This window comes from Amblyomma maculatum, chromosome 2 (assembly GCF_055883805.1).
Source record: "Amblyomma maculatum isolate TAMU_Amacu chromosome 2, ASM5588380v1, whole genome shotgun sequence".
Taxonomy (NCBI): domain Eukaryota; kingdom Metazoa; phylum Arthropoda; class Arachnida; order Ixodida; family Ixodidae; genus Amblyomma; species Amblyomma maculatum.
In genome coordinates, this window is record NC_139345.1 from 29,488,477 (window position 1) to 29,502,841 (window position 14,365).

Here is a 14,365-nt window from a genome sequence, read left to right on the forward strand (position 1 = left end):
CTTTGGGATGCTTCTAATTTACTCTTTTCTCGTGAACACATTAACAGACATAACGAATACACATAGGAAAAATTGAAATTAGAATTGGATATTGTTGACCTTTCTGTCACTTGTTTTAATAAAGTAATATCATTTGGAATAAAGTTACTGTATCCATAGGCTCGAGACAGTTACTGCATTTGTTGATGCAACTCATTCAAGGCTTTGTTGGGAATAAACATGCAAGACAGTAATCATTTCTTTGCGTTTCACACTTGTAGTGATTTTTCTGCGGCCTCCTGTGCGGAAAAGAATTACTTTTATCTAGTCATATGTCAGGCAAGCGTTCCAGAATGTGTTTTCAAACAGTGACTCAGGGCTAGGGCATGTGACATAGTAAACTGAAGTGTCTACCAACTGGGAAGTCAGGCAATAACAGGGAGTTTGACTTATCTGTGAAAAGCCAGGGAGTATCTGCCCCAGTCACTGCCGCTGTCTCAGCTAGCCTCACTTAACACAAATTTCAGTCCGAAAGTTTGGGGAATTCGAACATAAAATTATCGGAATGCCTAAGTCGAGAGCAGCATGCTATAGTAGTATTAGTAGCAATATTGCTGCTGTAGGTTCCTTTCACTGCAGCCGGACATGCTCACTCTCAATTTTTTTTTTCTATTAATGCCAAGGCATTTGAAGCTCCACATTTAGAGAAACCCTGTGTCCTTCAAAAAGTGTCATCGTAAGACCATCCGCCAACAGCTGTCTACTTTGGGCAGTTAAATCAGTTAATGTGAAAGTGCTAGAATCCCCATTGAGAGCAATAACCTGAGTCCCTCATAAGACCACCTGCGAACAGTGACCTGCCACACTGAACTGATTGAAGTAAAAAAATCGAAATATTAACCAGCGACTATCTGCCATGGCCAGCTAGTGAAAATATACAGGAGGAAATCAATCGGCAGTGATTTGGCAGTTGACAGGTGTCATGGTTGAGGAGTGATTGGTCGGCAAGGTATGTGAAGCACCCAGACCACGACTTGCCCAAACTCTGATTGGTCACTAACGTATATGATGTCATAAGAACATATGGCAAGGCCAAGTTTGCAGGTGCTGAGAGCGTTGGTGGTAGGCTGTTTCCACAACTTCGTATAAGTGCTAAACAGTGACCGGCTGGTTTGCTTGAGGCTAGTCAAAAATTATGATGCGGTAGTATGGTTAGCCCTGACTTTTCACGGTTTATCTTGATGAATACTGCCTAATTTGGCTGGTACGACATAGATAGAAAGCCCTGCTTTAACCAAGCTGTATGAGCATGCCTACATAGCCTAGGAGTAGCGTATCCGACTCTGTAAGAGTTTTGGTGGGCTAAGTTCCCAGCTCAAAAGGGCTTCCAAGTTAAACTGGCAGCTCCTGCCAATCTGGCCATGACCTGTGGTATCGTGATGTCGCACAACCCACCGACCAAACAATGCTCAGCCATACCACCTGTCAGAAGCATACTAATGAGGAAGACTGAAAAGAATGGACAGCCCTACCGTGGTGTTGCAGTGGTTAGGGCGTTCAACTACTGTGCCTAAAGATGAGGGATCAAATCCCGGCCACAGCGGCCGCTTTTCGATGGAGGCGAAAAGTAAGGCACCCATGTGCTGTGTGATATTGCACGTTTTTGAACCCAAGGGAGTCGAAATTTCCGGAGCCCTCCGCTGTGCCTCTCATAACCTTAGCCGCTTTGGAACGTTAAACACCATAAACTAGAACAGACAGACAGCATCATTTTGGCAGACTAAAGCATAGTACTTTAGCACTAAAAACTGATTGTTCAGCGAGATTCATACGCCACATACGGTGACATACACGTGCACGTTACTTTTATACGCCGCGCTACATGCTTGTGTTATCGCCTATGTGCAGAAATGATGGAGACATTAATGCTCATTTCTGAACCGTGAGTGACAGAATGAGACTGCTCTACACACGTCCGGCGTCTTCCATTAGTAAAGGAGAACCGAGCACTGCCGCTGTGCACCTCAACCAATTATGCCTGGCCGTTACCTGCCAACTTCCACTTACAGAGACATGCTAGTGATTTTTCGAAGCTTCCAATGGCCGACGCCGCCGGACTTTTTATCTACATGGAGAAAATGGTCACGCGTTAGTAATTATAAATAAATCACCTCTCCTTTAATTTAAAGTATGTGAAAGAATGAAATATTTTTATTACTAGCGCTATATCCTGCTGTCTAGATGGCGAAGTCATTTATTACGCTGGAAGAGCGGCTTCCTTCAAAGTACTGAGTGGGAGGATGCCTTGACGGACAACAATAATATAGCAATAAGGTCCCACGCATGGCTTTCATCTATAGAGCCTTGCTGGCCTGGTTGTGCGTTCGTGCTGACGGTGGCACCAGTCTCGAACAGTGGGACTGGGTAACGGCAGTGCTGATGCGGTGAGGGTGGAAGATATGGCAGTGCTGGATTGAATCGGCGCGTATTTCTTGGCATGACGCATTCAAAGAGTTCACTGAGAAGTAAGATAGTTTTTGCAACCTTTGTAGACACACAATCATTGGGTTCGTGCTTTATTTTTTGTAATGATGCCTAAGACATTACGTGCACGGATCGCCATGTCATATTTGCTTACGACTGCTGAATAATTTATGATCGAATTTATTTTCTCACCTGTTTCGGTTTCGGTTTCAACAGCCGAGCTATGGTTGTGACATCACAGTCAAGTCTAGGTCACGCGCGAGGGATGAAAATACAGAAATATGATCATTGCTGTGTCATTTGAATTCACTACAATGATAAAGCCTCCCTGCCTCAAGAACAAGAGTCATTACACGTGAAAAATCAGTGATTATATCGCCGTTTTTTCATGCCGCACATCAAAACGTGATTGTGACGTCACAGCCACCTCTCGGCTGTGAAACCGAAACTGGCGAGGAAAGTAAATTCAATTATAAATTATTTAGCGCTTGTATGCGGAAACTGCGTGCGGGTTGATATACAAGAATGACTTACGCATCATTAACAAGAAGAAAAATACCACCAAAATTTGGTGCCTATAGTTCCTTTAAAGGCCCACTGTCCACCCTCCGGTCGAAAATATTTTCTTCCGCGGTAACTGTGAGACTTCGCCCCTAGAACTCAAGGCCGCAAAATGTTTTTGAAAAGAGTAACTAATAACGCAGTTACAGCCACCGCAATCACCCGATTCTGTCATGCTTCTTTCCTTCCGTTCCCTCGTAAAGGTTTTTCACTCTCCTGCCCGAGGTCGTCTAGCCTCCGCAAGACAAATTCCCCTTCCTCCTCCGCGTTTGGCGGGAGGTGGGGCGTGGCACTCCGCGGGCGCGGGCAAAAAAAAAAAAAAAAAAAAAAAAAAAAAAAAAAAAAAAAGACGGCCGAGGCAGCGCGCGCCGCTGGATTCAGTCTGGCCGTGGCGAGGGAAAAGCGCGCAGCGAGCGGTAGACACCAATCCTTCTCCCATCAGTCAGCGAGACGGACCAATGGACGTCGTTCGCGGTACGTACGTCATTATCGTGGCCCGTCGGGCCAGCGCAGGAAACTGGGAAGCTGGCTTCCCAAAGGAGAGCATGAGAGAGCTTTGAATTGTATTTTCGATGCTTTGCGGCGCGCGTGTGACTAGCATTTTGCACAGACTATCTCCGGTACCTGATCGAAACACTGGGCGCCTTTGCTTAAAAGGGCCTTCCCTGGACAGTGGCCCTTTAAAACTAACAACCAAAACCAACCAAACCTATCGTCATTCAGTGGACACTCAGTTATGTATGGACCATTTTACTCGATGTCAGTACTTTTGCAGTAGGTCACTTCGAATAAGCTCCTCACCAAGCGGTATACAGAGCAAACGCTCACAGCACGACCATGGCCTCCGAGATACCCTCGCGCGCGTGCGCGATGATCTCGGAGGCCATGGCACGACTTTTAAAGTGCAGCAGTATGCCATCGCACCTCGGTGGGGTCGCCACTACCTCGCCGCTCCGTTCAGGGTAAGGGCAACCTTTGTATCACCCTGCGCCGTTTTCTCCATAGAGCTAATACACATAATTAACCAATATATGCTAAGATATATTCAATGTCAACAAGTCAGCTATACAGGCAGGACAACATGTACCATTGAATGCCATCATTGACCATTTTAACTACAGATATACACAATGTTGGGAAGCCATCACGATTGGCAGGGGAATATTGACCAATGTATGCCAAGATATGTTCGGTGTTAACAATTGGCATCAATACTGGCAGGACAATATTTACCAATGCATGCCATGGTATGTGCAATGTTGGCCAGTGGCCACCGCTCGCTGGGAAATATCGGCCACTGGTACTGAAGATGTGTACAATGTTGGGGAGTCACTAAGACTGACGGGATGATATTGACCAATGAATGCCAAGTTATATTCAATGTCGACAGGCCGTATATAATGGCAGGAAAATATTTACCAATGTATGTCATGATTCGCGCAATTTATGGGCATGACATTGCAGATGGTTGGGTAATATTGACCAGCATATCGTTGCGTATACAATGTTGGCAAGCAATTTTATACACAAGGTCATTATTGCCCGCTGTTAGCCAGTTGAATGCCAACATGTGGGGAGCATGTAAATCACTGGTCCAAGAAGGGTCAATGTTATCGCATGGCACCATTATTGAGTGCATTGACAACACCGGGCTACTGTCGGATCAGGCGTCGCCAATCAATTTCCAATATCAGGCCGATCGCATGTGCTACCAGGGATTGAAACCTTTTCAAATGAAAAAAAAAAAATTGGCTATGGTTTAGCCCTGGTTAAACCGGGTTGAATACTTCCATGCAATACTTCCATGGTTGTGCTGGTTGTGCTATGGTTCAGAATGTAGTGTACCTCATGGTGTAGCTTGAGATGTTTAGCTATGAGTAAAAACTGGCACACAAATGAACGACTAGTCTTATTTGCCTTTATTCTCCCAATGAACACACTACGGTGGTCTTAAAGTAATGAGACTTGGTCTCAATTTGGTTAATCACATGTCCATCTTCTGCTGCAGGTTTGTATAACACAGGGTCCAACATAGTCTCGCCTTTTGTTTTTAGCCCGTATCCGTGGTCCTCTGGAGGAGCTGCCAACTTGAGTCTCTCATTTCATATGGGACGGTTATGTCAGAATCTGCTTGCCAGGACCCTGGCAATCACGTTACCCCTATAGGCCACTAAGGCACGTTCATATGGCTTGGTCAAAGCCGTTTTCGGCTCGGCTGCGGCTCAAGGTCAAACGTGGCCCTTCACGGGACTATGTGACGGGCTAAAACCTGGCGCAGTATTGCTAATGCAATATATATATATATATATATATATATATATATATATATATATATATATATATATATATATATATATATATATATATATATATATATATATATATATATATATATATATCGAATCCCGGCCTCGGCGGCAGCTTTTCGATGGAGGCGAAAAGCAAGGCGCCCGTGTGCTGTGCGATGTCAGTGCACGTTAAAGAACCCCAGGTGGTCGAAATTTCCGGAGTCCTTCACTACGGCGTCTCTCATAGCCTGAGTTGCTTTGGGACGTAAAACCCCACAAACCAACCAACCAACCATATTGTAATAGGGCGTTTATTGACGCTCAGATGGAGAGCTGTGAGGAGAGGACCTTGCGACGGCGAGCCCAGCGTACTTCTTTGTCTTCGTCGCACAAAGCACTGGTGCATGTCGATGGCTGAAGTGCTGACTATCACAGTACACAGTACACAGGCCAAATAATGGCCAAGCATTCTCTTTCCGTAACAGAATAATTGGACTCTGCCTTGGTCAAGGTGCGGCTTGCGTACGCCACCACATAGTCTCGGATACCAGGTTTGCGTTGGGTGAGAACGGCGCCTATCCCAATACCGCTAGCGTCAGTGTGAATCTCAGTTGGCGCATTCGGGTCGAAGTGGCGGAGGATGGGAGGCGAAATCAAAAGACGGCGTAAAGTGTTGAAGGCGTCATCACAAGCAGGTGTCCATGCGCAGATGTCGGAGCTGCCGGAGAGGAGCCGGATGAGAGGAGCAATAATAGAGGCGAAATTTAAGATGAATCGGCGAAAGTAGGAGCACAGGCCGATGAAACTTCGTAGCTGCTTCAGTGATTTTGGGCGTGGGAATTCGGCAACTGCACGAAGTTTGGTAGGATCGGGAGAATGCCATCCTTAGAAACGACATGACCTAGAATAGTTAGTCGGCGAGCAGCAAAGCGGCACTTCTTCAGATTTAGTTGGAGGCCGGCGGTAGCGAGACAAGTGAGAACGTCCTTCAGTCGGAGCAGGTGGGATTGAAGATCGGTAGAAAAGACTACGATATCATCGACAGGCTCGCCACTTGCAAAGACAGGTTCGCCACTTGAATCCACGAAGCACAGTGTCCATGAGGCGTTTCCTTTCCTTACTAACCGCTCCCAGTTTGTTCTCGCTAACGATTACTCTTCCAGCCTCACCCCTGTTCTCTCCGGTGTACCCCAAGGTACCGTACTTGGTCCTCTTCTTTTCCTTATTTATATTAATGACCTACCCAACTCCATCTCTTCTAATATCCGCCTTTTTGCCGATGACTGTGTCATTTACCGTCCCATACATAACCCTAATGATAATTTGGCTCTTCAGGCCGATCTGGCAAAAGTCGAGGAATGGTGTCGAAATTGGTTAATGACCCTAAATGTTAACAAAACGGCCCTAATTACCTTCCACAGACGCCAACACTATTCTTCGTACAACTACTTACTAAACGGAACCACTATCTCCTCGGTATCCTTTTTGAAATATTTAGGTGTCACAATTTCCAGTGATCTTACATGGCATTCTCACGTTACATCCGTCACTAACGATGCTAACCGCACACTTGGCTTTCTTCGGCGTAACCTAGCTCAGGCACCCTCTTCTGTTAAACATCTAGCTTATGTAACCCTTGTAAGGCCCAAATTGGAGTACGCATGCGCATTGTGGGACCCGCATCATCAAAACTTGATATCTACCATTGAATTAACACAAAACCGTGCAGCTAGATTTATCTTCTCTGACTATTCTCGTAATACTAGCGCCACTAATCTAAAAGCTAATGCCGGTCTCCCAAGCTTGCAAGCACGCCGTAAAATATCCAGACTCTGTTTATTTCATAAATTTTATCATGCCTTATCATCTAGCACAGCAGTCATCATGCCGATTCATCGAACATCCAGTCGCATCAGCCACACCTTTGCTGTTTATCCGCCACATGCCCGAACGACAACGCACCTCAACTCATTTTTTGTAAGGACAGCCATCGACTGGAACGATCTTCCCGCTGACATCGTCGCTCACTCTAACCCAAGCCATTTCAGAACCGCCATTGAAAACTTTTTTGTTAAATACTGTCAAGCCTACCCCTCATGTAAAACCCCGTACTCCTGGGGTCTTTGAGGTATTGGAAATAAAAAAATAAAAAATGTGACCGGGGCGTTGCAAAGCCCAAAGGGCATGACGTTGAATTCATATAATCCATCTGGTGTGATGAAGGCAGTTTTAGAGCGGTCAGCGTCATCCATTGGCACCTGCCAGTAGCCAGATCGTAAATCCAACGAGGAGAAAAACTCGGCGCCCTGCAAGCAGTCCAGTGCGTCATCGATGCGTGGCAGAGGATAGACGTCCTTGCGCGTGATCTTGTTGAGCCGGCGGTAGTCGACACAAAACCGGAAGGAGCCATCTTTCTTAGGTACCAACACAACTGGAGACGCCCATGGACTGTGGGATGGCCGAATGACACCACGACGGAGCATGTCGTCCACATGATCAGCAATTACTTGGCGCTCCGAAGCCGACACGCGATAGGGGCGCTGGCGAAAAGGTGCAGTTTTACCGGTGTCGATGGTGTGCTCTACGACAGACGGGCGGCCCAAGTCAGTTTGAGGAAGGTCGAATGAAGAAGCGAAGTTCTGCAAGAGGGCGACAAGTTGATCACGTTGCGCAAGTGGAAGATCGGCATCAATAGCATGTTGGAAAACGTCGGATGGCGTCGAAGCGGTCGCAACATCACAAGAGCACAGACTAACGTCGAAGGAGGGGGTTGAGTCAGCAAGAGTGGTGATATGACCGGGATCAAGCTCTTCAAGACGTCCAATGCATTCGCCACGCAGCAGGACTGCTGGGCAAGAAAATGGGTTCGAGGCGTAAAGTGCACTCTTGCCGTCTTGAATTTCGAGAACTTTGAACGGAAAAAGGAGGCAGGGATGACGGGAGGCGGCTTCGGAAGGTGTAAAAATCGCAGTCAAAGGAGTTACCCACTCACAAGACAGTGGTACGAGGGCAGCAGAGAACGGAGGAATGTCGGTGTCATGGGCGACGAGAAGTTTTGCAGTGCGGGGAGGGGTATCACAGAAGGGGGCATCACAGAGGGGGGCGAAGGCAATTTGCGTACGAGCACAGTCAATAACGTCTTGATGAGTCGATAGAAAATCGTATCCGAGGATGATATCATGCGAGCAGTTCGGCAGAACAATAAACTCGATGGGGTACAAGACGTCTTGAATGAACACACGGGCTGTGCAAGATGCGGAGGGGTGAATGTACTGTGATGAGGCGGTGCAGAGCGAAAAGTCGGAAATCGGAGTGGTCACTTTGCGAATTCAACGGCAGAGCGCTTCACTGATGACGGAGACGGCTGCACCGGTATCGACGAGAGCGAGAACTGTGGCGCCTTCTACAGAAACTTTGATAACATTAGCGGGACGACACGGAGTACTTGAGGAATTCGAAACAAGCGCAGTTCTTACCCCCGGAACTGCGACTGTTAGTTTCCCTCAACGGTGCTGGTAGAACGTCGCAGCATTGGAGAAAGCGATCGGCGCCGAGGAGAATGTGATCGACGAGTGACATAGGTTTGGCGATCTTGTGAGACAAATTGAGAACCGGACGGAATCATTTGCGAGCGTGAGTCGGTATCGTACGGGTAAAGTCGAATGTCAGGCTGTGAAGGTTGGAGGCGCTGGCGACAAAGGCGTGCAACATGGCCCGGCCGACCGCAGGCATAGCAAATCGGAAGGTTGTCCGTAGTACACCAAGGTTTCATAGGATGTGGGCGGAACCTTGAGGGTGGGGCTTGGAACGAAGGCTCAGCATGCGGCGGTGAACGGTAGGCAGGGACCTGCACATAGGAGCCAGACGTGGGCGAAAGTGGTGGCCTAGCCGTTACTTGGGCATACGTGAGAGGTGCCGTCGTTGGCGGCACCACGGGGTTGGACGGCAAGACATCAGCGACGTGTTCTTGCACGACACGGCGTATAGTAGGGGCCAGAGATGGAGCCAGTTCAGGAACGAGGCGGCCAGAGTCTTGAAAATGGGGAAGGAGTGAGATTTGACGTGCGACCTCTTCACGAATAAAATCTTTGATCTTTTGATTCAGCGGGCTCCTTTCAGAAGTTCGCGAACCACCCAGGGCTAATGCGGATACGCCTTCGTCGCACACACTGGAGCGGCGCCTAGAAGCGCGCCGCTTGCGGAGTTCGTCGTAGCTCTGGCAAAGCTTCACGAGTTCACTAACGCTGGTGGGATCTTTCGCTACCAGCATCTGGAAGGCGTCCTCAGAAATGCCCTCGAGGATGTAGCGGATTTTGTTCGCTTCCAGCATGGCCGGGTCGACTCGTTTGCAGAGATCAACGATGTTTTCTATGTAGCTGGTAAAGTTCTCATCAGCGCGCTGAACACGATCTTGTAAACGTTGTTCGGCACGAAGCTTACGCACTGCCGGGCGGCCGAACACTTCCGCGAAATTCTTTTTAAATGTCGACCAAGATGACAGGTCAGCCTCATGGTTGCGAAACCTGAGGTTCGCCACGTCCGTCAGATAGAATATGACATTACTGAGCTTGTATGAGTCATCCCACTTGTTGTAGCTGCTTACTCTTTCATATGATGACAGCCAGTCGTCGACATCTTGATCGGCCGTGCCACTGAAAAGGCAAGGGTCACGCTGGCGCACGACGCCAGCAGCGTCGAAGTGGACTCGTCTTGCATGGCGGTCGTAGAGGGTAGTGTACGGCTTCGCAGTTCCAGTTTGGATGGGATCGTTTCCGGCACCTCCGCCAATTGTAATAGGGCGTTTATTGACGCTCAGATGGAGAGCTGTGAGGAGAGGACCTTGCAACGGCGAGCCCAGCGTACTTCTTCTTTGTCTTCGTCGCACAACGCACTGGTGCATGTCGATGGCTGAAGTGCTGACTATCACAGTACAATATATATATATATATATATATATATATATATATATATATATATATATATATATATAGAGAGAGAGAGAGAGAGACCATTTTACGACCCTTGGAAAAACCGGGCTGTTAAGGGAGGAAGTCAACACTTCCCTGTGCTATATGATAACAGCCCAGCTCGCCAGTATCGCAGCACCGTTCACCCCTTTGTAAAGTCGAGTATGTATGTGCAATATATATATATATATATATATATATAAATCTAGTATGTATGTGTATTATATATATATATATATATATATATATATATATATATATATATATATTATAAGCTCTAATTAATAAATTTGCAGTACTGTAGCCAAATACACTAATTTAAAGTTTAAAAACGTGCTGAAGGTGGCATATGGCCCCATCAAAGCTGATTGGCTACAGTACTGTAAATTCATTTATTAGAGCTTATCAGATAAATAAATACACACACACACACACACACACACACACACACACACACACACACACACACACACACACACACACACACACACACACACACACACACACACACACACACACACACACACACACACACACACACACACACACACACACACACACATATATATATATATATATATATATATATATATATATATATATATATATATATATATACATATATATACACATATATGTATATAACACTGAGAATGGTCAACACCAGCACAGTGGCCGCTTTTGCGTTGGAATTCAACTCTGCCTCAATATTCTGCCTTCACCAGCCCTGCCTGATTGAGTTTGCTGAGAAAACCAACAAGCTCAGAATTATTTCTATGAGAATTGGGAACAGAACGCATTTGGAAGTAAATTATAATTGCATGCTTCTTATAAGGCCCTTGCAAAATCCCAAAATAACAATATGTCGGCGAAAGCAAATTCCTAAACAATGTCCCTATAAGCTCCCAAAACACCCCAAACATGTCCCGCAGTCCCATAGCGGTATTGTTTGGGTCATCCTGGAGAAGTTTCATTTTTCATTTGGTATGTTTGGGGATTTCTATGAAACCAAGACAACACACAAACTCCCAGCGACGTCTTGTTGCAGTCCCCACCTCCCGTATCCAAACCGGGTAATCCGCGGGATATCACCGCGAGCTCCTTTCTGGTGTATGTTCTAACATCGAAGGGAGGATCTCTGCTGGATGTCCTGTATACCTCGTCTTGAGGACCATCCTAAACAGACTGCAGGACAATTGTCTGGAATTATGCACTATGTCGCACGAAAGCGAGTGAGCGAGAGCCGCAAGCGTTCGCTCAGCATCACCAGCCTGACATAACCCACCGCAGGGCGAAGGCCTCTCCCATATGTTCCCCCAATTAATCCGGTCCTGTGCTAGCTGCATCCACTTGGCCCCTGCGAACTTCTTAACCTCATACACCCAACTAACTTTCTGCCGCCCCGTGCATGCTACGCTTTCCTTCCCTTGAAATCGAGTTCGTTACGCACAGAACATGTAAAGAACTAAGCGTGAGTAGGCACACGACATGACCATTACAGGTTTGTAGCTGGAGCGCACTGAGAGCGTGTGGGTCCGATTTGCAGGTACGTTAATGAAAACTTTTCTTTACGGCCGGACTGAAAGCTTGAGCAGCACCAGCGTAATTAAGCCACTTAAAAAAAAAAGAAATGTTTCAGTGTGTTTACATCCGATCGGATAAACACGTGGTGTCCGTTGTTCTGCCTCGTCGCTCGCGGCTACAACATATGCCCTGCCGGATAGTGTGGATCCGATTTGCGGGTACGGTAAGGAAAACTTTTCTTTGCGGCCGGACTGCAAGCTTGAGCAGCACCAGTGTAAGCCAGCTAAAGAAAGAAATGTTTGAGAGTGTCCGATCGGATAAATATGTGGTGCGTTGTTCTGCCTCGTTGCTCGCGGCTACAACATATGCCCTAGCCGGATAGTATACAAATTGGCCCTTGTTTTGTTCATAGATAACAAATAACATACCTTGTTTCGTATGTTTAACGCGAATGGCCTTCAAAGGTTTTTGGAAAATCAGCTCAGGAAGTAAACGCCGCCCACTGGACAGCATGTTTACACGTGATAGCTCACACTGCGTTTGGTGAACGTTCGCGTTCAGCAAGAAATATTAAACGCAATGTTTATACGCGACTGGTCCTCACATGCATCTTAGCATTTTCACAGCACCTAACGCAGCGCAACATTGCATCCGTACTTCAGGTTTCACACGAAGCGAATGCTTTGTTTGCAGCGGTTTCGTTTTGTTGCCCGAGCTAATATGACGAGCGCAGTCCATATATTACAAGAAACACTCTGAGGTATAAATCGTTATTAAAAAAAGAAGTGGAACAAGAGCAGACCCTTGGGGGACACCAGTAGTTACGGTAAGGGTCTAGACAATTGTTACTATTCACAAGTATCATTAATTGTGAACGATTTGTTTGAAATTCGTCAATCCAGATTGGAATGTCAGCGTCCAGGTTTAGCAGTTGAAGCTTTAATAGCAGACGTTGATGATACTTTATCGAATGCAGCAAAATCTAGGAAGGTTGCATCAGTTTGAATGTTAGAGTCAAGATTCACATGTAGGTCATGAGATATATATGAGAAGTTCTAGCATGAGTTTCGTAAGAGAACCCTTTTCGGAAACCATGTTGTGCTGGGTGAAAAAATTTGTTGGAGTCATATGAAAATAGATGACATATGTTCCATGAGCTTGCATATGATACGCATGTTAGTGAAATTGGCCGGAAATTTAGTGGGGAGGTTTTACTACCTGATTTGTAGACTGGAACGACCTTTCCAACTTTGCAATCATCTGGTATATGGCACCTGCATGAATACAGTGACTGGGAGAAAAGTAAAAACAAATACGATGTGATCACTTGATTTGTGTTTTTTAGTATTTTGGAGTTGATTTTGTCAACGCCGGCTGAAGATGTTTAATTTTTTTCATTACGGAAGAAATTCCATCTGGAAAATATGTGATAGATAACACCGGGTGTACATCTGGCTAAAGTGTCCCTAAATTGACGTCTGCTTACATCACGAAGCACGTTTATATTGAGCGGGGAGCGTCGATGTGACCCCGTCTGGCGAGCGCAGCCGGCATCTGTCGGCACCGCTTGTGGGCGTTGTGGGTGAGTGCTCGGCGTAGGCAGAGGACGTAACATCCACGGCGTTTCCAATGGCGTTTCTTGCAGTTGTGAACAAATACAGGTGCAGCTGGTGTGAAAGGAAGTTAATAGTGTTGGTGTTGTTAGCCCAGCTTGAATTTTATGCCTTGCGAACGATCAAATCCAGTTAAATACAAAAGCTGCGTAAAGGGGCGCAGGATCGTAATCAGCGAATTGGTGCATTATTTCGAGTGTTTAGGGCTCACACACTAAATACTAAATGGTGTACGTTTACGAAGAGCACTGACGGGTCATTTGCTAGACAAGCGCCAGAAAAATTAGAAGGTCTCTTAATTCCTTTGTCACACGGTCACTTTCGATCCTCATTGAACTCTATCTGCATTGAGGTCTTCAAGAAGGATTGAAGCATCCCATGCAACACGGGCGTTTTTAATTAGCATTGAGAAATCTTCCTCGTGTGCGCTAACGATGGTGTCGACGACCGCTTTCGAGTGTGCTTGAAATCTCAAGATCGATTCAGGACGCAGTTTGAAATCTCAAGCTCGAATGCACTTGAAAGTTGCCGTGTGACAATTTCTCGACCTGCCTTGAGTTCAATGCAGATCGAGTTCAATGAGGATCGAAACTGTCCGTGTGACAGGGGTATTAGATGTCTCTTACGAGGAGAATGACGAAAGCTTACCCTTCCTCTCCTATAATTTGCCTCTCATTGTTTGCCTTTTATCGGCGTTCGTAATTGCAGTACCTACATACAATTATAATTAGTTTACAGGAAAGGAAAGGCGCAGTATCTGTCACACACTTCTGGTTGGTCGCTTCGAATTTGGCAGCTGGTGGCGTCACTTCTCTGTCGACCAATCAGGTGTGCCGCTCGCGAGACCAGCTTTTGTATGAGCCATTAAAGGCTTTCGCCTTAAAAACGTCGGGAGTCGGATCGCAGTCGCGTGCGCGCGCGGCTGTGGGGGCGGCGAGACGGAGACCAC